This window comes from Nesoenas mayeri, assembly GCF_963082525.1.
Source record: "Nesoenas mayeri genome assembly, chromosome: 12".
NCBI classification, from domain to species: domain Eukaryota; kingdom Metazoa; phylum Chordata; class Aves; order Columbiformes; family Columbidae; genus Nesoenas; species Nesoenas mayeri.
Window position 1 is genome coordinate 8361454 of NC_137547.1, and position 24426 is coordinate 8385879.

The 24426-nt window shown below is 46.0% G+C and overlaps 1 protein-coding gene across 4 annotated transcripts in view; it reads left to right on the forward strand.

Annotated features, from left to right (window-relative positions):
• Positions 1–24426, forward strand: part of ANKRD11 (ankyrin repeat domain containing 11) — a 137087-nt gene that overhangs the window by 22229 nt on the left and 90432 nt on the right. For all 4 annotated transcript variants that reach the window (XM_080351796.1, XM_080351793.1, XM_080351795.1 and 1 more), the window contains exon 2: positions 2361–2440. The gene's annotated coding sequence lies outside the window, so the exon portion shown is untranslated. The remainder of the gene's footprint in view (positions 1–2360; positions 2441–24426) is intronic.

Sequence of the window (24426 nt, forward strand, 5' to 3'; positions counted from 1 at the left end):
CCTTTTACTTGTCTGGAAAAGTCTGTGTGCTGCAGGGTTTCCTTTGAGCAAGAACCACATGCCCTTGCGTGTTCCTTTGGGTTTTTGGGTTTATTTTGTCCTGTTCCTTTCACCGTGGTTTCCCAGACTCAACTGGTAGCGGCTCTGCCCTGGATGCAGCTGTGTTGCTCATCTCGACATCTTCCCTTTGACTTTTCATCAGGGAGTAGAAGCTTTTCCAAACAAAGGAGGCTCTCCCAGGTTCTGTGCATGTTCATCCTGGGGACTCTCCTTGATGGTTCTTCAAACCCATCCCGCTGGAAGGCAAGTGTTGCACATCCAGCAGTGGTTTGTAAGCAATAGAGCATAAAATTGGACTCTGTGTCACGAGCTCTGCATAGGCCAGTCTCGTTGACTGCGAAGTTGTGAAACGGTTATGGGAAACTAAATCTGTTGCTGTTTAAAGCAGCATGGTATGAGCAGGCTGGGCCTTAAAGTGGTGCAGGCAGAATTTGGGAGAATGATAATAGCTTAAAACAAGGTTTAAATAGTGGCGGTTGGCTGCCCCAAAGGACTTCCATGGTAAAAGCGTCAGTATGAGGTGTCGGGGAAAAGAACATGAGCAGTACGGGGTAGGTGGGAGGAGGAGCAGAGTGTGAAGGTCCTTGGGATGGAGCTGGTCGGTGTGAGCTGTGGAACCTTTAGCAGTTTTTAAGGGGCAACTGCAAATGGAGCAAGCGAGTAAAATGTTCTGAAAAGAACACAGTTTGTACTTTGTAGCTCCCCACTTGTGACTTTCTATATGTACGGCTTTGAGTATAAAACCAGGTTTTAGAATTTCTCCTTTTAGAAGAAAAGGTAATTTAGAAGAAATCCAGATTTTCCATTGTCAGCTGGAACAGGGGTCGGTTGCTGTGTCCCTCAGTGTGGTTTACATGGTCTGGAGGTCGGATGGGACATGGGGTTTTGGGTGGGGAGTTTGGCAGGAGCAGATGTGGAGCTCCCAGTGAACCCTGTGGCCAGGGCCTGCGCTGCTGTCGCTGCTGCTTGCCTGGCACAGCTCATTTCTGGTTAAATAGATCCTTTATTGAGCTGCTTCGCTGTGGAAGTACAACTGGAGCTCAGGTATTGCTGTTGGGTGTCTAATGCACGTTTTGAAGAAATTTTGCGGTTTTGCTGAGAGCGTATGCTGACTCCTTCCATATGTGGAGGTCCCTTACAGCTGCAAGTGAGAACCTGCTAATGCTGAGCGGGTATCTGGAGGTGGTTTGATTCTTCGCAGACACAAAAAATCCGGCATAAGACAGTGTTTTACACATGGCTCTGCCCAAGCGCTCTGGTCTTGCGCATTGCAAACCCTCAAACATGCTTATGAGCAGTTCAGGCTCGCCCTTGCTGGTGTGACTTGTGTGGCTCCTGCCGAGCCGTGCAGTCCCAAACGTGTCCCCTCTGCAGCCAGGGGGCCGGCCGGATCACCTGGAAACCCGCAGTGACGTTTGTGGAGATCTCGTCTGGAACAGACTAGTTTGCTCTGGCTGGGAGATGAATTTCTTGCGGAGTGAAGGTGCTGGTCAGGCAGAGAGCAGCAGGTCCAGCAGCAGCACCGAGGCTGCGGGGATGGTCCCCCTGAGCCTTCCCATGCCCCAGAGGGGCACAGGGCTCAGGAGCCAGGTTTGGGGCTGGAAATTGTCTGCTAAGCCTCCTATGTACCAGTTCCTGAATGTAGTTCTGCTTTGCCTTGTGTGCTGAGAGCTGCTGGTTCCTGCCCAGCACCAGGAATTTCTCTTTGGGAATTTGTAGCTGGAAAAATATCCGTGAGAGGTGGAGCAAGAGCTGTTTAAAAAATAACGGAAATGTAGAGATTTGTTTTAGATTAACTGCTTTTCAGAGCAAGGATCCAAGGTGTGCTTGAAAATGAAGTGCTTATGTCCCAGGTAGTTCCACAGAAGGTGTTTAAAAGGTGAATCAGCGGCACAGGGCACCTGGGACGGCGGCCTGGGCAGCGCGCTCATCCCTGCGCACTGTCGGGTCACGAGTTTCTCACCGCTGGGGACATGACTTACGTTTTTTCATTAAAAAAATGCCTGTAAAAGCACACAGATTGTTACAGAAACCTTGACACAAGTACATTTTTTTTGTTTAGTCTACTGTCAGAAAGTTACAGAACTTGGTTGATACTCTGCTAAGCTTTCCACAGTGTTTTGTTCCTCTGTTTGTACAGACTTGTTATCAGAAGGTTTATTTATCAGAAGGTTTATTTCTGGATTAGGCAAGGGGTTTTATTTGGTAGCCTTCGTGTACTCAAATATAGCATGCTTGTTGTGAATAAAAGTAAATTGTGTGTTTTAGTTTTCTAATGAAATAATTCCTGTGTTTTTCAGATTACACTGCGTTTTTGGGACACACCTCTGTTGGATTTTAATATATGTCCTGCTAAAGACAGCTTTCAACTATGGAATCGGTAAATATTTACCTTGTTTCTGTCCACATCTTTTATTACCCAGCGAGTGCTTGTGTCCATGGCAATGTTTTTGTTGGTGTGTGGATATTTTTTGTGATGTTTTCTTTATTTTCTGAGATTTGAAGGTAAAAATTGCAAAGTTCCATGGAATGACTTAAAGGTACTAACTGTAATACCTTAGGATGTGTCTTTAGTTCTAAGGTGCCCTTTCAATTTTGTGTTATTTCCCATGTAACAGGCTTTTCCCTGAGTTCAGTGAAAGCCCCAGTGAACTTTGTGGTGGGGGCAGTTCCAGCGCCGCTTTGCCCACTGGATTGTGGAGTTTGTTGGGGCTGTTGCGTGCTGGGTATTCAATATCCTCTAGTGTATCATGGGCTTCTGTCTTTCTCTTCACTTCAAAAAAAAAAAAAGTCTATTAAAAAGTGTCAGTTTCTCAATATAATATCTCCTTGTGATTAGTATAATTGAAACAGATGGCACCTGTGTTTCATTTTGGGCAGAGAAACCTCCCAATATGCTGAGACTGCAGTTTGGTGCAGCATTAGGATTCAACTTTTCGGTAGCATTATCAGATGTAGGAATGACAGGCTATCCTGGAGTGGAGTTTTGGGCGGGAGGAAGAGATTTTTGCTCAGACATTTTGGAGAGGATGAGATGCGCGGGGCGGTGCTGTCAGCTGCAGGTGTGGCTGGGAGGAGGGAGCTGGTTCGTGCTGGTTTTCTGTGCATTGCTGGCAGTTTGGTGTTTTTCGAGCTGAATAAAAGCCGTTGTTTGCCATGCTCAGTGTTGCCGTGTGTGTCGTGGCGATGGCGTGAAGTTCAAGGTCATCTCAGTGTTGCCAGAAACGCCGTGGAGAGTCTCCCATGGGGAACCTGCAGCGCGGGGTGCTTGGCTGACCCCTGGGCTTGCGCTGCAGTGGGATCATGTGTTGAGATGGTCGCTGTGATAAAGGCTGTGGGTTACTCCACGTGGAAATGCAGGTCTGCTTTATCAGGTGGCTTTGCAAGCCGGTAGGTTTCTTTTGTCCTGGGTTTGGAGAAGGAAAAAAACCAACAAAACCCACACAATCTTTGCATTTAGTTTATCCATAATAATTCCAGTTTAGTTTGTCTGTAATAATTCCAAGGTATTCAGGTGGAGACAAGGCATTATTTCAATTTCCCTTGATGAATATTAATAGCAGTAGAGGCCTTTAAAGGTGAAGCAAAGCAGGCGAGGCATCGGTGACTCCCCTGCTGCAGCGGAGCGATGAGAGCGGCTGGAGCGGGAGCCCTTTTGCTGGCTGTGCAGTAACTCCTGCCTTGAGACTGCTCTGCAGTCCCTGCAAAAACCGAGCTGAATCCTGATGTCAATTAGAAAACAGGCTGTTTACTACCTGTTATGTTTCACAGCTCGGTGCAAAGATTTTCTTTATTCCAAGTTTTGAAGTAAATGGTGTTTTGCATTTTTGAATGCAAGGCGTACCTTTAAACCAGGATAGTATTAATTGCAGTACCTTTCACTTAAACTTACTAAACATTCAAACAGATTTGCATAGTAGACTTGCCCACTGGGCAAAATCACTTGCTTCCTGACAGATTATGGAGCTTTATGGCAGACTGCGTCTCTCCAGGGCCTTCTGTCTGCATCACTTGCCTTTTGGCCACTAATATCTTTTAGGATTATTCCTGAGAGCTTATATTATGCACCACATCGCTGTGGTAGCTGCCCTTTTCCAAAGTTTGCCACATATGCTTTTTTTCTCTATCTTTTTAGCCCTTTTCTCTCTGGATGTTTTGTACTTTGTGTATATGTTGATTATGGCTCTAGCTGAAACCGTGGATGGAAAAACTTGACAGATGAAGGTTGAGGATGTGTGATGTGACAAAATATTCATGCTGTGTAGAAAGAAATAATGAGTATCAAGTCAGATGTTTCCCTGACTCGTGAAACAAACAAAAAAAGAAAAGGAAAGAAGAGTGATTTTGCTTTGTGGGTCTTGTGCTGGGAAGGGACTCAGGGGTGTGCACTGCGCCGTTCCCGTCGGTTGCAGACCCGGTGTGGGTGTTTCCGTCCCTGGGAGGTGGTTTATTCCCATCTCACGTGCCCGTCCCGCTGCTGGTGATGCTGTGCTGCTAGCCTGGTCACCGAGATATTCTGTGTTTAAATAAAATGGAAATACGTAGAGGTTTTAGCGGCTAGTTTGCGGTATGACGCACTGCCCGGTTGAGCTGGCGCTGCAGTGGGTGCTGGAGGCTGTGCCGGTGCAGGAAGGGTTGGGAAACTCCGAGATTTCTCCATTTCGGTAGATGGCTTCTTCATTGCGAAATACGGGAGTTGCTGCAAACATTGCTATCCTCAGTTCTCTACAACAGACTTGAGATTTTTATGTTTTGTTGTTTTGTTTTTTTTTTCCTGCAGTTTGTGTAGCAATAACAGCAGAGGTTCCATGCAAATGGGTGGGGAAAAAGGGAGTCCAGTCGACTGTGTGAGATGGCAGCTTCATGTAGCCTGGGTGGCTGCAACACGGCAGCTCTCACACCATGAGTAGGACAGGTATTTTCTCACTGAATTGTTTTGAAAGGTTTGCCCAAAACCAGCAGGTTCGTCGCTGTAGCTGCTTTTTCCTTGTCGGCAGCGAGAAGCGGCCACTGCCCTGGGCTCGCTCGGGACTTGCCGGGTTTGCAGCTCCGGACCCAGTGCTGGTGGGATTCGTGGTTCCCAACAGCTTCGTTGGGCAGCACGGGGGTCAAGGCTTTATCCGCACAGAGATTACAGCGGCTTTTGATGACGGCTTTGGCACTGGTATGTTACAGAGTTCATCATGAATATGTAGGTGTAAGATTAAAAGAATGAATAAGGTAGTGCTGCTGAACAGAATTGCTTTTCAGAGCTGCAGCCAAGCCGCGTTCTGACCTCCCGAGAAGGAGACAATTGTAAAGCTGAGGCCTGTCGTGGAAAAGCAATTACAGTACATGCTGCCAGGATTGAATTGTCTTCTGAAAGTCAGATGCTGCAATAATGGTCGTGTTGTTTAGGTGGAACGTGACTTCACTTAACTGCTTGTTATTTTTCTATTAATGTTCTTAAATGTGTTCATGAACAGTTTTCAATTTTTACTGCTTTGGGGGAAATAGAGCTCAGTATTCCACAAGGAAGACGCTTCTTTGCATAGAAGTGTTCTTCTGAGCTCCCAGCCTTTTTTCCCACATTACAATTCTTATCCCTTCCAAACGAAAGGGGCTGGAGGATCACACACCAGCAGCACCGTGCGTGTTCTTTCTTTAGCAGGTCGGTCACAGCCGAGCTGAGCGGTGAGGCTGTGGGTGCTACAGTAGGAAATGTTGGCTTTTGGGGCGAGCATCTGAGGTGTCGTGAGGCAGGGCCTGGAGCTGCATGCAGGTGGAATTAACAGTTGCATGTAGCATTAAAGAGGGAACTGTGTGGCTTGGGTTCAACTGTCCTGCTGTGGGCCTCACCCACCCCTGCAATGCTGGAGCCCTTTCTCTCAGAAAAAGACAGGTTTTGGAGGTGCTTTAGAGCAGCTGGGTCGTTTTCCAGGTGCAGGTTTGCCTGGGGTGTTCAGAGGAGGCGGTTTGGGTTTGTGCCGGAGGTGGGTCAGAATTCCCAGCCCAGCTCCCTTTGGCTCCACTCTGACGCTGTCCTGTGGAAACCTTGGGTGGGTTTCCACGGCCCTCGGGAGCCGGGAGCTTTTCTGTCTGTCCATTTTCTAGATAATCTACATTTAATTTTTAAAGCCACATCTTCACCACAGGCAGAGGTGGCTTTATTGTGAACCCGGATCTCTTAATTGCTCAAAGGAACTCACATTTTTGGACACCAGACACCTCTGACACCTGCAGAAAAGATCTTTCAGATCCTTCCCTCTACCCCAATGAAAAATCTGTAATCTCAGTGTAAGCATCTGATTTGAGTGTTTGAATTGCTGCTTTTACAGTTCTCTGTATTTTATCAGAATTTGTTAAATTGCCAATGTTATTCACATGCCACTTTTGGCAGATGCCACCTACGTGCCCTCAATTTGAAGGCACCTTTCAGGAGAAATGTGGGTAGGGAGGTTCCTTTCTCGCATGTCAAATGTTAGAGAGCGAAGCACTCGCATTAATTCACTTTCACCAGCCTTTCTGCTGCTAATAAGCCAGCTCAGTCTGTGTGCACAATGCAGTGCCCTTAATGAACAGATCTGAGCTAAGCAGGAACTTCTTTGAAAAACGTCTTGCTTGACTTATTCTCTGGGTGTAGCTCAGTTCTGCGTGTTCACCACGACACCAAAGGAAGTTCTTGGTAAGAGCAGTTCACAGCCTCATGGAACACTGGGCCTCCTTCCCCTCGTGTCCTGCTTAGAACTAGACAAAGCCATGGCAATAATTACCAAAAAAGATGGAAAATAATTTTTGTTTGGTTCATTTTTTTTTACTTGTTTTTGAATAATTTTATTCTCTGAAAGGACTACGTTATGACTACAAAAATCCTATTTTAAAAAGTATACTTTTGAATTAAGATTTTTGCAGATTTGTATCACCTAATGTATTCTACACTTAAAAATCACAGCTGAGTTTAGGAATAAGTTCATTAAAACAAGCTTGTTATGTAGATGGTGCACAGGATCATCGTTTCCAGTAACTGGCAGAGTGTTATTAATATTTGAAGGGAGAAGGTTCCCGTGAGGCACGTGGCCCGGCCGACACATGGGAACGATTTCAGGAGGGAGTTGGAGGTTGGTTGGTGCGTAACGACCCGTTCCTGCTGCCGTGGTTGTGCGACCTTCTGTGGGTGACGCGGGTCCCATGTGTCCCTTGCGGGAGGGACCGGCCTCGCGGCAGTGAGGGGCAGGCTTTGGTTTTTTACTGATTTCTGGGTGTTTTGTGTTCTTGACAGAGGCTGCAGTCGTGGTCTGTGCCGGAGGCCGCGGGCTGACGGGCTTTGGAGGGAAAGGGTGGGATGACACAAGTATGGCTGGAGCGGTTTGTTTTCGGAGATCTCCATCGTGCCGTGATGCGGTGCAGCTGATGCATTTGGCAGCAAGAGGTGTGCAATCTGTTCTACCCGAGGAGCCTGCAGACCAACGGGCTGCGGATAGACCAGGCTCACTGTTGTGCTCCTTGAATGAATAATAGTGTAGAATGTTCCTCTTCCTTTATCTTTTCCTCTTTTAAATAACAGTATAGAGCATTGTGAGCCTGATGATTTTGGCACTCAAATCCCAGAGTTCTTTAAGGGGGAAAAGTAGTTTTTGGTGTTTGGGAGAATGTGTTCTTGTTGTACGGATACCGAGGGAGGCGGATCGGTGACTCAGGCATCTCTGGTGGAACAGTCAGTGTCCGAGAGGTCCCGGTCACCTGCCCGACACCTCGAGATGGGGATCAGTGCTGGGTGGTGTAAAGTGGCAGGAAAAATTGAGTATGAGTTACTTGGAAACCTTGCATAGAAAATGGTTTGGCTGAACTACCGAAGCGTCTGACTGTGACTGGCAGGTGCTGCTTGTTTCTTTAATATGTACCTGTGAAAGGGGGAAATTGTTATTTTTGTAAGGAAATGCAAAATTGATGGATAGACTTTATAGGTATTCTTTGGAAAGGGACTTCTGATAAAAACAGGAAATGCTCCTGAGAAGTCAGTCTTGGCTGTCGAGTCTGAAGATGGGGACTCAGCATTATTGTTATTTCTATTCCCTTGGTTAAATTCTTGGCAGAGCTTTAATTTTAGAAGAGCAAGGCAACAAGGGCTGAGATTTGCAGGCTCAGTCTCATTCATTACTGACTTAATTAGATGCTTGAGAACTCAGGTATTCTGACAGATTTTACGACGCCATGTGTTATCCCTGTGTTATAGTAGTTTGCTGGACTTCTCCAGCAGAAATTCAGAGAGAACTTCACTGAAATGTCTTTAACAAGTTAATGTTTTAATTAGTATTTTGATTTGGGATTGAGACTGGATGAGGTGGGTTGTTTCCTGTTTCTGGGGATGGGCGGGAGCCAGGAGAAGGGATTTCGGGGTGTTTTCAGGACTCCGGCCCTGCTCTGTGTGTGGGTTTTTGGAAGGGGCTGTGCTGGGTGCAGCAGCGAAGCTGATCTCTGCAGCACTTGGGGAATGGCTGAAACTCCCTGTTTCCCCCAAGAGTGGTCTCAGCTGTAATGCTTTTAACTCTTGAATTTGGAACAGAGTTAGCAGCTCACCTTTGCGGGTGGCAGCTTGTGAAGCTGTCAATACTATTGCCTGTAACCATCTGCTCCTACCACTTAAGTAGCTGCAAAAATCAGTAATTCATTACTTTTTTTTAGGAGCTTGGGTGTAAATCTTCTCCCTTGTTATTTTTATGAGCTCCCTCGTTACACAAGATAAGCATCTCCTCAGTGCTGGAAAGGCAAAACAACATCTTTAATCTTTCATCTAAATTTATTTGAAATTTAAATTCAAACGGTTACCAATATCAGAGGTTACTCTGGGTCTCTGGGTCTCCCCATCAGAAACGTGTAACTTCACCCGTGGAACCGCTCCTGGAGGAGAAGGACATGGTCGGTGTGTGTACGAGGGCTTTAGGAAATAGATGTTCTGTTTGGTTTTCGTGGATTTGTTGTGGATTCTTAATTTTATTTAGTTATTTTTGTCCAGGTGAGTTAATAATCCAGGTGGGCTGGCTTTGGTAGCTCTGATTTGAAGTTGTTGTTGGTTATTAGGGTCACGGAGGGAGAGATGGTTGTGGTGTGGGAGTCACTGGAACACTGAAACAGCATTGATAGTAGGACAGACAGACAGTTATCCAGGGCTGGAGTTTCACTTGTATGTTTAAACTGCAGAATGGAAATGGATTGATGTCTAGTAATGATGTTGGTGTTTTGGGACACGTGATGCTGGTTACTGGGTTGTCTCCAGCACTGTCACGGGGGGGACAGCGGTGACATTTTTTTACTACAGAAGGACTTTGCAGCCTGAGGATGGGCACTCTCCAAAGGTTTTGCTCCCTTCCCATCACCGGAGTCCAGGTTTCATAGCATTTATTCTGGTGGTTATCTGATCTACACAACAACTGTAGGATGTTGAGGGAGTTTGTGTGTTGCACGTATCCGGACTCATCCTATCATACAATAATGTAAAAATACAGTATGATCTTGCAATAATATACAAGCCGCAGTGACCAGAGCAGCTCTGCCCTTGGGTTGGGTGCATCCCAGGGCCTGTTGTATCCGCATGGGCTTTGCTGGAGATGGAGCAGGACCGGGGTCCTGTGCCCTTGGTGTCACGGCAGGTCCTGTGTACGATGGGGACAGCCCCGGTACGATGAACAAATGGGGAAGCTCTTGGAGGACTTAGACCTGGCTGTAATGAATATTTTGGAGGATTTGCAGCATAGGAGGGTCTCTGAGGACTGAGAAGCCCAGAACAGCGCATCTGTTGTTCCTGGCAGCCACAGAGAAGGACCTGGCATTCCACTGCCGGTTCCTTGTGTACCCTTAGAAAATTTTAATACTTGCAGGCGTTGGTGGTTTTTAGGAAAAGTCATTAGCCTAAAAGTTGTTGTGCATCTTGCAGGGAGGCTTGGACCCTGCCAGGCAGAGCTCAGGTGTTTCTGAGAGTCCATTATCTGTGACTTTCCTTGGCTTCAGGTGATAACATTTGACATTAATTCAGAATTTCCCCGGCAGTCCTGACCCCCAGTTTGTCCCCAGGCAGGTGGGAGGCAGGACTGGGGGTGTTTGTGCTCCCGGTCACCTCCAGCTTGGCCCAGGCCTGACTCCCAGCCCGGCGTAGCTGAGCCCGAGTGCTCAGCCCAATGCTAACCACGAACTAACATGGGGAAGAATACCTGGAGGAGCTGGGAGAAGGAGAGAAGCTGGTCACTGTGGGCATGGGGAGGTGCAGCAGGAGCAGTTCTTTCATTTTGTGCATTTTCATCCTTTTGTAGGACTTTTCAGCTGTTTAAACTAACAGTCTAAGGATGAAAAGGTTAATGTTGAATAGCTCTGATTGCTGTTTGCGGGATGTAGACTTACTGCTGGTGTCATATAAGAAATAGACTTCCTTTTCATGTTACACAGTCAGAAGAAAATTATTTTTTTGTCTTCAGTAGTTTTTACCTCATTCTTGTAGTCTTGCCAATATCCTGTGTTTGTTTTTTTACAGGAAGCCTTTCAACATTTTCTTAATTGGAATTAAGTGTTGTATTAGAAATACACATTTTGGTGGAAGATAATGTAGGAAAGAAATATTCACAGAAATGTATTTTAAGTTAGTAGAAAAACATTTGCTGGAGAGCTTCGCTTTGGAACTTTAACTTGTGAGAGGTTTAATGAAAGGTTTGTATGCTCTTGGTTAATAATAAAGGAATAAACCAGCTGTAGTGCTCCTGAATTCTCTTGAGCAACTGAGCTTGGAGACTGATAGTAAGTCTATTTGTTGTCATCTTCTCCCTTCTCCTGCTTATTTTAGTGCTTTAATGTAAGGAGTACCTGAATATGAATGATGTACTCGAAGGTTTGGTTAAAGATACAGAAACTTTCCTCATTCCCTTGACCTCAATCTTGCTGAAGGTAGGAAAGCTTTTACAAAAATACACATAGAGCTGCACACGTGCAGCCAGCGCTATGTGTACGTGCATATGGATTTTTAAATGTCCCCTCTTTCAAGGTCATATGCAAAGTGCAGGTTAGATTTGCTGTAGAAATCTGTTATCGGGGGTTATTCCCGTGGTCTGAGAGGCACCAAGGAGACGTTTTCTTCCATCCAGCCCCTGCGGAGCCTGGACCTGGGGGAGCAGAACGTGGGGTCACACTCCCTTCCCACCGCGGTCCTCACAGCTGCTTCATCTATTTCTTTTTTAAGTCATACTTGCAAAACAGCACCGAGCTTTGAGATGCTCCTGTGTAAGCTTCGGTGGTGATGAGCAAGAGGATTAATTAGATGTTCAAGGCAGACAAGTGGAGCGGGAGCTGTGCGCAGCAGCGATGTGCGATGCTGGCACCCTGGCTCGGCGCGAGCCCTTCCCAGCCCTGTGTGCACAAACGCCGCTGGACACCGGAGCAAAATTTAGTAAGCAAATTATGTGAACAAAAAAGCTCCACTTTGATGGTTTTGCACACGCCGGAATAGTTGTCAGTGAGGCGATTAATGCCGGTTTGATCACCTGGTGGTGTCTTCCTGGTACGTGAGGCTGACATGTGGATTCCTCCAAGATGCTGCTGTAGACTTAGACTTACTGGTTTGTAATGCTAAATTAAGGGAAAAAATAAAGGATTCAAATTAGATTGCAAGTGTGGGGCTTTTCTGTGTTCTATCCCATATGATTTGTGTACATTTGAGCAGGTCTTGCTGCTTCCAGAAGCTGTCCCAGGAGGAGGTGGTGGCTGTGTGGGGTGTCACTGAAGTGGGTGCTTTGTTTAGGGAAAATTCAGCTTAAAAAAACACCTCTTCCCCATGCAGAGCTTTCCTTTGCTCACAGAAATAAGTTTCTGTATTCGTATTTAATTTACAGTGCCTCAGAGGAATGAAGACAAAACTAGACTCTATTTTTCTGCTTAGTCCTTGTTAAATTTCTTTGGAAGAACTCTCGGATACAAACAAGGAGGACAGAGTGTACTGGGCAAAGCTGTGAGACATTTTTTGTTAAAACCAGAAGTGTTCATAGCTTTAACATTTGAAGGTAAAAACCAGTGAAGTCCATCAGATACCTCAGAATAGTTCCAGTTACCGCTTGCACTTTTCCAGTTCCTTTGCCCTGTGATTTTGTGTAGCTTTACCTCTTGACACAGATTTAGATTTATTTTTTTTCCCCATTATTGAAAACCTTGCATTTCTGATAATGGCAGTAAAGAGCTGTGCTCTGTAGCTTAGGAGAAAGTTGGGTCATAATTCAAGTCGTGGTCCTGGGGAGGCTTCAATGAAACAGCATTGAGAGGCTGTATTTTGCAGTTTTGCAAAGTTGGATTTTTTTCCTGTTAAAACCTTGGAGATCCCTGGGAAAGGAGGTTGATCCTGGTTTTTTTTTTCTGCTGGGTGAGTAGGAATTTAAAACTTTACCCCCCTGCTTTGACCTAGTTATGAAACCCTTGCCTGTAAAGCATTCATTTACTTTTCTGTAGAGCCACCTTGAGTTTAGACATTAAAGGATGGTGATAAATCTGATAAGCTTAGAATATTTATTCCAGTGGGCTATAAACTATCTTCATTACTCTGGAATTAATCAATGACTTTGACTTCTTTTTTCCCCTGCTCAGCTTTACTTTCACAAGGTATAATTTAAAAAAAAAAGAAAAAAGGCTATAGTTTTCCTTTTTGTTCGACTCCGCTGTTGTTGAACTATGTGTGGTTTGGACTGGAGCCCTCCAGAATGTTGGCAGAAGTTCTTGTCTGGAAAGAAGTGGTAATTCTTTTGGGGTTGAAAAATGGGGAAGGAAAGATCGGTGTAGCAGAGATGATTTAAAGCAGAATATATGCGTCAATATGCGTCTATCTGAATGAAGGTTTGTGTGATTTTATGCAGGGCGCACAGTGATGTTCATTCTGTGTCATGCAGCCCCTTGAGATGTTTGTGCCGCTGCTCTGGGCCTGCACGGGGACTTCTGCTTGTGACTCAAAAACGAGCAAGCGTATGGAAGCATATACGTGTATATCTAGACAGACTGAAAGGGGAAATGTGTGCTTCTTTCAGCCGAGAGGATTGTCATCTTCCCTTTTTCTGCACACAGTAAGAATACTTCTCTAAGAGCAGCAAGATTATTGCGTTGGCAATACTGGAGCTCAGAATAAATTAACAAACTCTTGAGGCTGGGTTTGCCAGCGGGAACACGGGCAGCGGCTGCCCCAGCTGTTCATCTCAAAAGCATCATCTTCTTGCAGAAATCTCTGTCCAAAGTCAGGATCAAGCTTAGAGTTGTTATTAGTCTAGCAGTGCTAACTCCTACGTAGTTTATTTATATTTATTCAGCTTTGTTATGCCGTGCAGGTGATGCAAATGCTTTGGCTGGAGGGACAGCCGTGTCCCTGTGTCTGTACGGTGTCTGTATGGTGTTTGTGGCCTTGGTACTGGGGTCCAGGGCCTTTCCTGGCTCCACGTGTGAAGCTGGACTGGGATTTGCAGCAAGGTCTGAGCTGGGATCACTTTCACAATGGTGTGTTGTGAGGACCTGTGCACTTTGAAGAAAGCAGGTATGAAACCCGCGTGAAGCGCGAGATGAGCGGCAGATAATCCTGCATCACGCTTAAAATCCAAAAATGGGAAAACTCACTACGTGATTTCACTGTAGGGGCATAATGTTGATGACTCCAGTTTAGAGCTGTTTTAACAATCTGTGACGAGTTGGAGATGCAGAGGTCATGGTGGGTTTACCTCTAGGAGCCTCCTTTGTACCTTTGTGATGAAGCAACTTAGTTTTGAAGTACTTGAAGAAAGAATGTATCTGGAAGTGGCTACTGGTCACTCTGGCAGATACTTAAGACCAAAGCTGCTATTATTTTTCTCTTAGTTAAATAACAGTCAAACTCATGCTGGGGCTTTTTTCTTTTCAGTGGCGGTATAATGTGAGTTTCACACATCCCTGGGCGCAGGGTGTGCTGGGCAGCACACAGATGCGTTGTTGGGGTCCCACATTCCAGGGAGATCAAATGCTCTGTGCACCACATCAGCTGCACATCTGCAACTGCTCAATCCTCCCCGGCCCTTCCGGACCCAGGTGCTGTGCAATTACTGGGTTAAAGGCACCGAGAGCTGCTGCTTCTAGGTCGTTTCTGTTGAATTCTGCCTGCTTTGATTCCCTACAGCTGGTGAAACAGTTAGACTTGGTTCAGGCATGTGTGGAAGAGAGCTCATTTCATGCTTGGAATTGTAATTATGTTCTTTTCTTTCAAGCTGCCAGCAGTAAAAGATGTCTTCCAGTGTGTATTATCTAAATAAGCTGTAGCATTTAAATGTTTTCTTATTTCATTTTAGGAATGTAGCAAAATAAATTGTGCTTACTCTTGTAGTTTTTGTTGCGGAGCAGTTGATTCCCGGTAGCTCTGTCCCGAGCTCTGGGGACGCTCAGTGTGGCTGTGAAGCTGCTTTTTGGAAGCTGCACAAGGAGCTGAGTGAGGGTGACGGAGCCGCCCTGACCTGCCCAGCGTGCTCTGGGTATCTGCTGGTGACAACCCATTCCATCCCCGTCATCTTCTACGCTTACAATAGCAGCTGCTTACTTCTAGTGAATTATCATCTGTTTAATAGAGATGAGCAAGAGACAGACTATAGTGCAGACATTAGTTCTCTCTTTAAAACAGCCTTCTTTTCCTGAGTTTTGCCCCGTGAGCAGATGTGTGTCTGAGTTTTCTCCCGTGAGCGGATGTGTGTCAGCGTGCCAGTCAGCAGTGATGCTCCACGTTCACTGCTGGAGGCTGCAAGTCTGGGAGTTGGGGCATTTCCGTGTTGTGCTCTTGGTGCCATCAGCTGGATTGGGGGAGGAAAGAGCCTGACAAGAGCACAGCTGGTTTTAACTCACCATCCTGGGAGTACTTGCAGCTTGGATCTGAGTACCCTTGCAGTTAGCACCTAATGTCTCTTTCTTCTCATCTTTATTTTCCATGTTGTGCTAACTGTACAGGTCAGATCCTTCCCTTGGAGGAGAAATACCCTTCCTTGAGACCCTGTCTTTCAGTGGCCCGATCTTTGGGAGGAATGTGTCCTCTCATCCCCTGGCTCGTGGATGTGCCGTCTCACCTTGGGTAGGGAATGCACTTATCCACATCTCATCCCAGCACACAATTCTTCCTTGAACTGACCTGATCTTCTGGAGCGGTCCCTGCACGCGCTGTGACTGGCGAGTTTCTTCGGAGCTGAGTTTGTCCCCTGGCCCTGGGCTTTTGGCTTCCTTATAGAGATAAACATGGGTTTTAGATGCAGCTGTTCTCTGATTTTTGGGTGTTTGGAGTCAGCACTCGCTCCGCTTCCCCGCGTCTCTGGGGTCTGTCTGCTCATCCCGCGGTCTCGAGCCATTTCGCTGTCTCGGTGATTGACTGGAAGTCACAATGGATAAATCTTTCATGATTGGAAACCACTTAAGCCACGAGGTGGCTGATGATCACTGGTTATTAGTGGAGAGGTTCTACCAAACAATCAGGGAAAATGGAGTGGCAGAACATATAATTTATGACTTCATCCCAGCACTGTGGGGGCAAGTCCGTGAGAATTGACACAGTGAAAGAATTATATTTGACAGATATTTTAAAGAATGACTCCAGTTAGTGTCATTTATGGGTGGAATGTGTGGACAGATCCCAAGCCCTCTTAGGGGTGGTGCCAAAACCAGATATGAAAGAGGGTGCAAGAAAATGAAGATGGGCTATATGGCCGAGGGCTTGACTTTTCTGATATTGGGTTTTTTCAGTAATTTTCCTGTCATAATAAAGTTTACAGATCCTACTTAGTGTTGTTTGAAACTCCTGCCTGAGGGGGATCTGTTGGAGCTTGTAAATGGAGCAGTACCTCTGCAGTAAAGGCATTATCAACACATGGAAAAGGCCAGTTAGAGGAAGTTCTGGAACATTCTGGAAATTTCTTGCATTTAATGAGTGCTTGCAAAAAATGCCTGTAAAATTATCTCTGGGATATCTTAACTTATGCCTAGCAATGATATATGGCATAGGAGAAACCTGTTGTCCTTTGAAATGTGTATTAAAGATATGCGGGCAAAAGCTTCAGTGCTTCTCTATGCAGTCCGATCTTTGTCCTCGTGCAAGTGACAGATAAGTACCGTTAACTCCAAAGGAGGAAAAACTCTAGAAAAACGTTATTTCTTCAGATGTTTTGTAGTGGTTATGCCTCTGAAAGTATTAATCTCTCTCTTGTCACAATTTGGCACTCGCTCTCATTCCCAGCAGGAGTTTCTCTGCTAATCCCCATCTGGAAGGTTTTGCTGTACCTTACATTAATTTCTGATCTGCTCCACGACCCAGCATGGTGTGAGGGTTTGTGTTCACCTCGAAGGACATCGCAGACCTTCCTATCAGACCCTGGCTTAAAACATCGGGGCAGTTTAAGTACCTGTAAGAGTTCCCAGAGCCGCTGGCCTGTGCCGCTCGCCTCTGCAGTGACTGTGTCAGTGTTATTCCCTTGTGGCCCTGAAGAAATTATTTGAGAAATTTGGTTTCAGATGCGGGGTTACCTTAATGTGAGTAGCTCCCCTTGAAAATGGCAGATATTGTCCCTTGAGCCTGTGAATGGCAGCTGCCGAGTCAAACATCTGCCCGCTCTGGAGGCGGGTTTGGGTTTGGTGCCTTTGTCCCTGTGTACGTGAAAAGTTGCTGTTGTGTTGGTGAGGATCATCTCAAAGTGTCGTCCCACTTCCTTCTGTGTAAGTGCACAAAAACATTGAGGAAAAAGGGAAGAATCCCAAGTTTAACCTTTTAAAGTGCAGCATTTCTCCTGTTGCTGAACTTTTGGCCCAACACGTGAGTCCATCCTGTGCCTACAAGGATGTGAAGCTGTAGGCCTGGATTGCGGCTCCTTGTACCGCAAATGCACCCCGATGCGGACAGGCCAGGAGATGAGTCTGATGGGTTTAATCTCAGGTTTTGTAACTTAAATTCTCAGGAGCTGAAGTTTCTGCCAAGTCTCTGCTATAGACCAAAGGTAGGGAGAGAAACCCTTTAGCTAACAGAACATTTATTACCTTTTGGGGTTTAAATTTGTAAAAACAGTTCAAAATGAAGCTTTCAAAGCAGTTATCCTTTTTTAAAACTTTCCAGGCTTAGCCTGCAAAGAGACCCAGCCTTGCTTGGTTTGTGTGTGACTTTTCCATCGTGATGCAGTGAAGCTGCTAACGAAGCAGCTCTCGAGGCTCGTGCTCCCTTTGGGATTCATTGTCGGGTCCTGCTGGGCTGGGAGCTCTGCCTTGTGCCCAGAGTACTAAAGCTCAGTCTGGAGTTCAGACCTAGTCTACTGCTTGTCTTAACAAAAGTAATCCTGCGATTCCCTGCCGTGCCTGGGTGAGGTTCTGCCGGCTTTGGAGAATGTCTGTGGTGTTCAAAGAGCCTGCAGAAGGGAGCTGGCAGTCACACTGTGGAGCGGGAGCGTGTAAACTTAGCCTAAAGATAATTTATGGTTTCTAAAGCTGCTGCTGAGTAAAACTTTCCAAGGCTGGCTTCTGACCTAGCTCTCCTCAGTGCTAAAACTGAGAACAGTCATCTGAAAGTAGCATTTTTAGTTGTGTTGAGGGGAAGGAGGAAATTAGGCTACCTTACTTCTCAAGCAGCTCATCCGCCGTAGTTCTGTAGCACATGTGAAATTGTTTCTTTCAAACTCAAACCACGGGGTAACTTTTCCGTTACCTGAGCCTATACTGGGCTTGTCAGTTAAGACTGATTTAACCTTGGCTTATCGCTTAGTGCATCCCGGGTTTTTGCTGGGTTGATTCCAGCAGCAGACGCGGTGTCGGGGTGGTACCAGACCCGTTCTCGCTGTCCCCGCACGCATGGGCTGTGTCTCGCTCCTCCGCAGCAGCTCCGGGGAACTCGGGGTCACGCCGGGCTGAGTTCTTGGCAGCAACCCCCCCGTGTTGGCACGAGCTTTCCCAACAAGGAGCTGGAGAGCAGAGGAAGATTTCTCCTTGTTTTTGCAAATTAGCAAATGAAGTACTAAATAAGTATCTAAACTCAGTTTCTTTCTGTTGGTTTAAGAGTGGTGGTGTGCTTGGAAACCTTTGATCTTCATTGGCCCCAGCACGCTAAAAACACCTTCTTTCCAGCCCAGACGCTGCTTCTATCTTACCAATACATTTGACTCACTTGCTAGCGAATCATTTTTGTAACACTTGAGAAACTGTATAGCTTCAGAAGAACAGGCTGTGTGCTCTGCCTTTTATTGGGGGTTCTCTTCCCAAGTATTCTGAGCTGCTAAAAGAAAAAGGCCCCTTTGGGGAGCGAGAACTCTGCCTGAGCATTGGGCGCTGGCAGGACAGATAGCAGCACTTGGGTTCATCAAATGGTTGATACTGGGTTAACAACAGTGTATTTTTATTTGGCGACCCATCGGGACAGGCTCAGCAGCCCTTCCCTGTTCTGTAGTAACTGAATTCCTTTCAGCAAAGGCCGAGTCTCTATCAGTTCCCAACCAGGAGGTCATGATGTTCAGATACTGTCCCCCTTACCCACCCAGGCTGGGGACAAGAAGTTTCTCATCTCTCCTTGGGCTGATACAGTGATTCCTTCTTCCCACAGAAGCTTCAGGAATTTTTGTTTAGCAAGTACAGTATTGATACTAATGGTTTTCCAGGGGTTTCTGTGTGAGATGGTTGGTTTCTGTTCTTTATCCACTGAATTTTATATCTGATTTGGCATTTTAAAAAGGTCTTTTCTTTTAACATTGAAGTTTCTGAGGAGCTGCAGTAGCAGGGGAACCACAGCTTGTGGTCGAAGTTGCGTTCATATGTCAGTTTGGGCCAGAAGCGGGGCTCATAAACCAGCTCTGCAGTGCTCAGAAGCCAGGGAGGTGATGTGCGAGGGTCTGTTGGGCACCCAGTGGGGCAGACAAGGGAAACCAAGAAGGAAGATGGAAAATTTCACTCTAACAGTCAGTTTGAGACGGAGTTTATCTGACAAGACCGGCCAGCCAGAGCTGGAAATGTCAGCCTGTTTCTCTGATTACCGAAATACTTGTTTGTAAGTAATTTTGAGAGTGAAGGGCCCAGGTTTGAGTATCTTGTAGAAGGGTGAGGATTTTCCCTTCCTGCCACTAACTGAACACACATGTCCTTATTTAATCAACGCATGAATCTAGAGGTAAGAAAACCTTTTCAGAAGGACTTATTTTCAGTTATGGCAGAGGAATTTTTACTAGTAGTTGCCAGTGAGCAGGGGGCTGGCCAGGGCGGGTGCTCCTGTCCCTCCTGTGTTTTGCTGCTTTTGACCATAACCACATTACAGAATGTTTCATCTCAAATAACGTGTCTGAGCTGTGGTGAAGGTGAGTGACCCTGTGGGTGAACGTCTCTATCTTGGGGACAATGCTGATGCATTTTTCTTTGTCCATTTTTGTTTCTTGAATTGTTCTGGCTTTCTCCCGTCCACTGTTTTACAGGGTAGGCACTGACAAGTTATTAGAGATCTTGCTGTGTGTTGTGATTTCTCGCTTTTAGGGTTTTGTGTAGAGAGCACTTCAGTTTTTACAGTTCCCCAAGGAAGCGATGCGCCGTTATTAAAAATAAAACATTGACTTATCACATTTGAGGCCTGGCCTTGTGATTGCGGGAAGCTTTCAAGTGGCAGTGAATTACTTGTTGGCACCTCCAGCTGTGGTGCCATCAATGGGGGGATGAGAAGAGCCTGGTGAGCCCTGGTTCTTGGTTAAACCTGGTCTCAGGGTGGGTGTTGGTCACCCTCAGCTCGTACAAGTGTCTGCAGGTTGTGAGCGTGTAGTACTTTCTGGGTGGGGGACACAAGGAGCTGGAGAGATGGTCCCTGCACAGGGACTGTGTGTCTGCTCGAGTGTTCCCGACAGCTGCTGTGGTGGCTCAGGTGGCTTGGTTTCAGAGCAGCCCTTGTTCTGGAAAATCAAGCCCCCTTTGCAGCGCTTCTTCCCTTTTCCCAAAAGCCTCCTGCGTTTGGCAGGATGGGGGTGGCCGGGCTGTCACCTCCCCATGGGACAAGGGTCCTCTCAGCTACCCGAACCCCATGTTCCTCCAGACCTGGCTGTGCTAGGGGGCCCTGGGCCTCATTTCCTCAGGAAGCTGGGCTAAAAATACACTTGAAACACTACGGAAAAGGTTATACATGGTTGCGTGTCCCAAGCAGCCTCTGCTACGCATGTCCCTGTGTTACGAACGTCCTTGAAGCCTTATGTTCAATGTGGACACTCGCTGGCTGTTCCTCATTCTCTACATTCACTGTACATGTGGTGTTAACAAGTCTGTCTCTTAAAAACAGCTCCCTCTACATCCTTACTCCTGATTTTGGTTTCCTTTTTGATGATAAGAGAACATCTGTATTGACTGGAGCTTTCTCTGGTGAAAATAAAGCTGCAGTTGGAGTCAGAGTGGACACAGAGGCCACTAAGAGCTTATCTTGTAATGAGAATATTCTTTGATCTGAGCATCAGAGATGGAAACGGACTTGTGGCTGTGGAGGGCTGGAGGGCCATTGGGCTCTGCCAGGTTCTGTGTGCCCCTGGGCCCCATGTTTGATGTCCACCTGGCCATTCTATAGGAGCAAAGCTGTGTGTGGGTGCTCACACTTGGAGCTTTTCACCGCTGGGGGGGGTTTGGTGAGGCCGGAGGGTCCAGCCCCGCTCACAGAGGTGGATGAGGATGATGAGGAGCATACTTGGGAAACATCTCCTGCTCCTCATCCCTGGTGCTCCACTCTGGTGCCTGCGGATGCTCAGGATGAAGTAAAGGGGTTTGAGCCTGTCTAGTGTCGGACAATCACATTTACATACACTTATAGTCTTAAAATATTCCGTTTTAACAAAATTGGGCAGTGTAGCCCTTGTGTTCCTGGCATGCTGCTGTTGGGCACAAGTTTTGTGATCTATGTGCAGTGGCCACGTGTGGGTGGGATGTGAGGCCCTTCATGTGGGCAGAAACACCAGCGCATCTGGCACAAGTTTTATTCTAGGACTCTATTTTGTCTCCTCCGGTTGTTTAGTGTGACCTGACAGGGAAGAGTCCCGGGCTTTAGGTATAATTTTTTTTATTTACAAAAAAACCCAGCCTGAAGTGGTTGTGCTCACTCAGGAAGCCGGATCTTACCTGGGGCCACCCATCCTTGTCCTGTGTCACCTGGGGTGTCACTGCTGGGGCTGCGGGAACCGGCGCTGGGGTCACATTGAGGCGGGAGCTGACCTCAGTGGAGAGGTTTGTGCGAAGAACGGTGACTTCCACGGCTATTAAGAGTCCCTGTTTAAATGGATTGATTTCTTTTAAATATTAATTGAAACAATGACTTGAAATATGAATGTGTTCTCTTAAAGAGCTTTAAAACATCACACTGGAATAATAGACAAATTGAAGCTGAAACATTACATTTTTTCCACAAATATGGACAGGTTCCAGGACCATAAAAAGAGTTTGGAAAGGCTGTAAAACACATGTTAAACAATTTTTTTTTACTTGAGGCACCTTTAGAAATGTTTCTTTTCAAATAAATTAAATATTTAACTTGAAAAAATAATCTTTTTTTAAAAAAGGCTCTGGTAATTAGAAACAGAATGCTTCTTACTTAGCAGATGCATATTTAGAACGCGACACAGTGGCACAGTAGAATAAAATTCCAACCATGTGAAACAGCAACTCTACTTATGGGTGTTCTTTCAAAAAGCAAATGTTTGATTTCACTGGCATAAGGAGATCCCGTATTTGTTTGGTTTTTTGATATTTACTATGGTATATATCCTGAATCAGAATTAGAAAAATAGATTAGTTTAAGATTTATAATCTGTGGAAAGAGCAGGCAGCATATAGGCCGTGTTGCTTTAGGGTCTTCAACTCCTGGTCTGATGAAAGAACCTTAATGTTTGATGCTGAAATTAGTTTGTGAATGCACTGCGGTTTTCTACAGGAGGTAAAACTGGCATAACTGATACGTATAAATTGTATGGATAATATACTTAAAATTAAATGTATTTAAGCCTAGCATTATTTGGAAAGGAGGACAGACTTTAGATCTCAGCATAGAATGTATTAATACAACTCGAATGTTGAAGCCATGGGCACTTCACGAATTTTTGGAGCCTAGACACATGTTTTTAAATTACGGAGGGTTTTGAAGACGATGCCTCCTAACTAGAGATTGATTCGAGCTGTATAAATGCCAGTGATATGTCATGTGTTAAGTATGTATTATTTCCAGTTTTTACAGAGGAGTAAATTTTGATATTTAAACTTTTCCAAATGTCAGCTGCTTTTGCACACGATCATCTTGCCGTGAGCGCTCTGGGTGCCACGGAACCGCTTCACGTGTTACCCCGTTCACACAAACTGCTTCAAACGCCGCCCCCCAGCCTGGGGGGGTCAGAACTGTCGGTGCTGGAGCACAGATGTCACCAAAATGGGTCAAATTCAGTGCTAAATCAGTAACAACGTCAATACATGCCAGTTTTGTTATTGATTGGTGCAATAAACATTCCCAGGGGAAACAAATACAATGTGCAGTTGATTCAGCAAGCAGATTGAAAATATTTTTGCCATCATCATCAAGTTTCCCTGAAGCAGAGGCTGCTCTTGTTAGACCAGCGTTTGTCTTCAAAGCTGCTCCGAGGACCTCGTGGTGAGGAGGGAGCAGAATATTAATTTAATCTGTTCTGTAGCTGCAAACCTGACTGCTTTTCCCTCTGAGGCTTTATTGAACCGAACATAGTTGTTATGTTTGACTTCAAAAACAAACAAACAAAAAGAACAGTTCAAGTGTTTGAGGAGGGCAGGGCCGGGATTTATTAGTCTCCTGAACGTGTCCAGGGCCGTGGGAGCGTGTGTTTATCACCAGAACAACCTCGGAGCCTTTGTGGAAATCCTCACTGGTGTTTTGCAAGCGAGATGTCAAAAATGCCTCAGAACTTGTGGCTGAATGAAAGTGCTGTTGGCCACAGGGCCCGTCTGTGCGGCTGGACCAGCCTGCACAGCAGGACTGGGAGCACTGGTCTCATCTGGGCCCCCTCCCAGCAGAGAAATCCCCAGGCCTGATGCTCTTGGGGAGAGCTCCCTGCTCCTCCTATTGCCACTTCCCACTGCTAAAGAATCACCAGAGTTACGTCCTTTGTTTTTAAAGAAGTTTTCTGCACATTATAAAAAATCTCTTGTAATTAAGAGGGTGATTTCCTGCCTTCTCGGAGGCGGTGTCTCTGCAGTAAAGCAGCCAGTGTTACATGGGGTCATTACATGACCAGCACGGCAGATTTCTCTTTGCAAAAGCAGCTTGGAGCTGTGTTCTCTGTGCAAAATGCCTCCATGAGTCCCATGGGAATACTTGCCAGACTGGGAATTTCTGTGCATGTTAGTCCCATACTAGACAAGATTTTGGGTTCCTACTGAGTAATCGTGAAGGCTGATGGCTTTCAGTATTTTTCCTAAGCCTCAGCAGAACTCAGCTGACTTAATCTTTAATGGAAATGTAGGAAAAGGCATAGTTGAGACTTTATATAGTAACCAGTTCAACAAGTTCTGTCATCCCACCTCCCTTGGAGGGATTGCTAAGGAGCTTGTTGGTCTAGATGCTTTTAAGGATGGTATTTAAGGTGTAAATGTGGTTAACCTTTTACACATGAAAGCTTGCTTTTCAGCCAGGAGATACTCTGAATGCAGCAGCAAGGCCGGCTTCAAAGCTGCTCAGAGAATTGTTCGTAAACACACTATTTCTTAGCGAAAAAGAGTTAACTTTTCTGACCGCTTGTTTCTGAGCTGTCTGGTCTTTGGATCTAATGCCAGAAAAAAACCCACCATCCATTTTCTTAGGGATGAGGAGGGTTATGTGCTTGCAGTTTAACAGCAAGTGCTTCTATTCCAAGTGGCAGCTTCTCTGTTGGAAAGGAGAGAGCTGAAGGTCTCTGGAAGCAGGGGCGGGTGGGTTCCAGGTCTCTGGAAGCAGGGGCGGGTGGGTTCCAGGTCTCTGGAAGCAGGGGCGGTGGGTTCCAGGTCTCTGGAAGCAGGGGCGGTAGGTTCCAGGTCTCTGGAAGCAGGGGTGGTGGGTTCCAGGACTGTCTGAGCTGCCCACAAGCTGCTGAGGAGCAGAGCTGCGTTTATAGGAACAGATTTGGTTAAAAAACCCAAAGCCCTCATACAAAACTTCATTTCAGAGTTGCAGATGAAAAGGCACCAAATTAGCTTATGGCTTTGGCTTCTCATTATTTTTAAAAGCAGCGCTGTCTTCCAGCCTTGATGTGGTGTGTGTTCCAACACCAAGCGCTGTTCTCTTGTTGACGGAACCTGTTCTTGGTGGGCGTCACCTTTGCTGTGGCTCCAGGTTGCCGTAGCTTTCAGTAACTGGGTACAAATTTACGCAGCTATTAAAGAAATTTCCCCAAATGGCTTGAT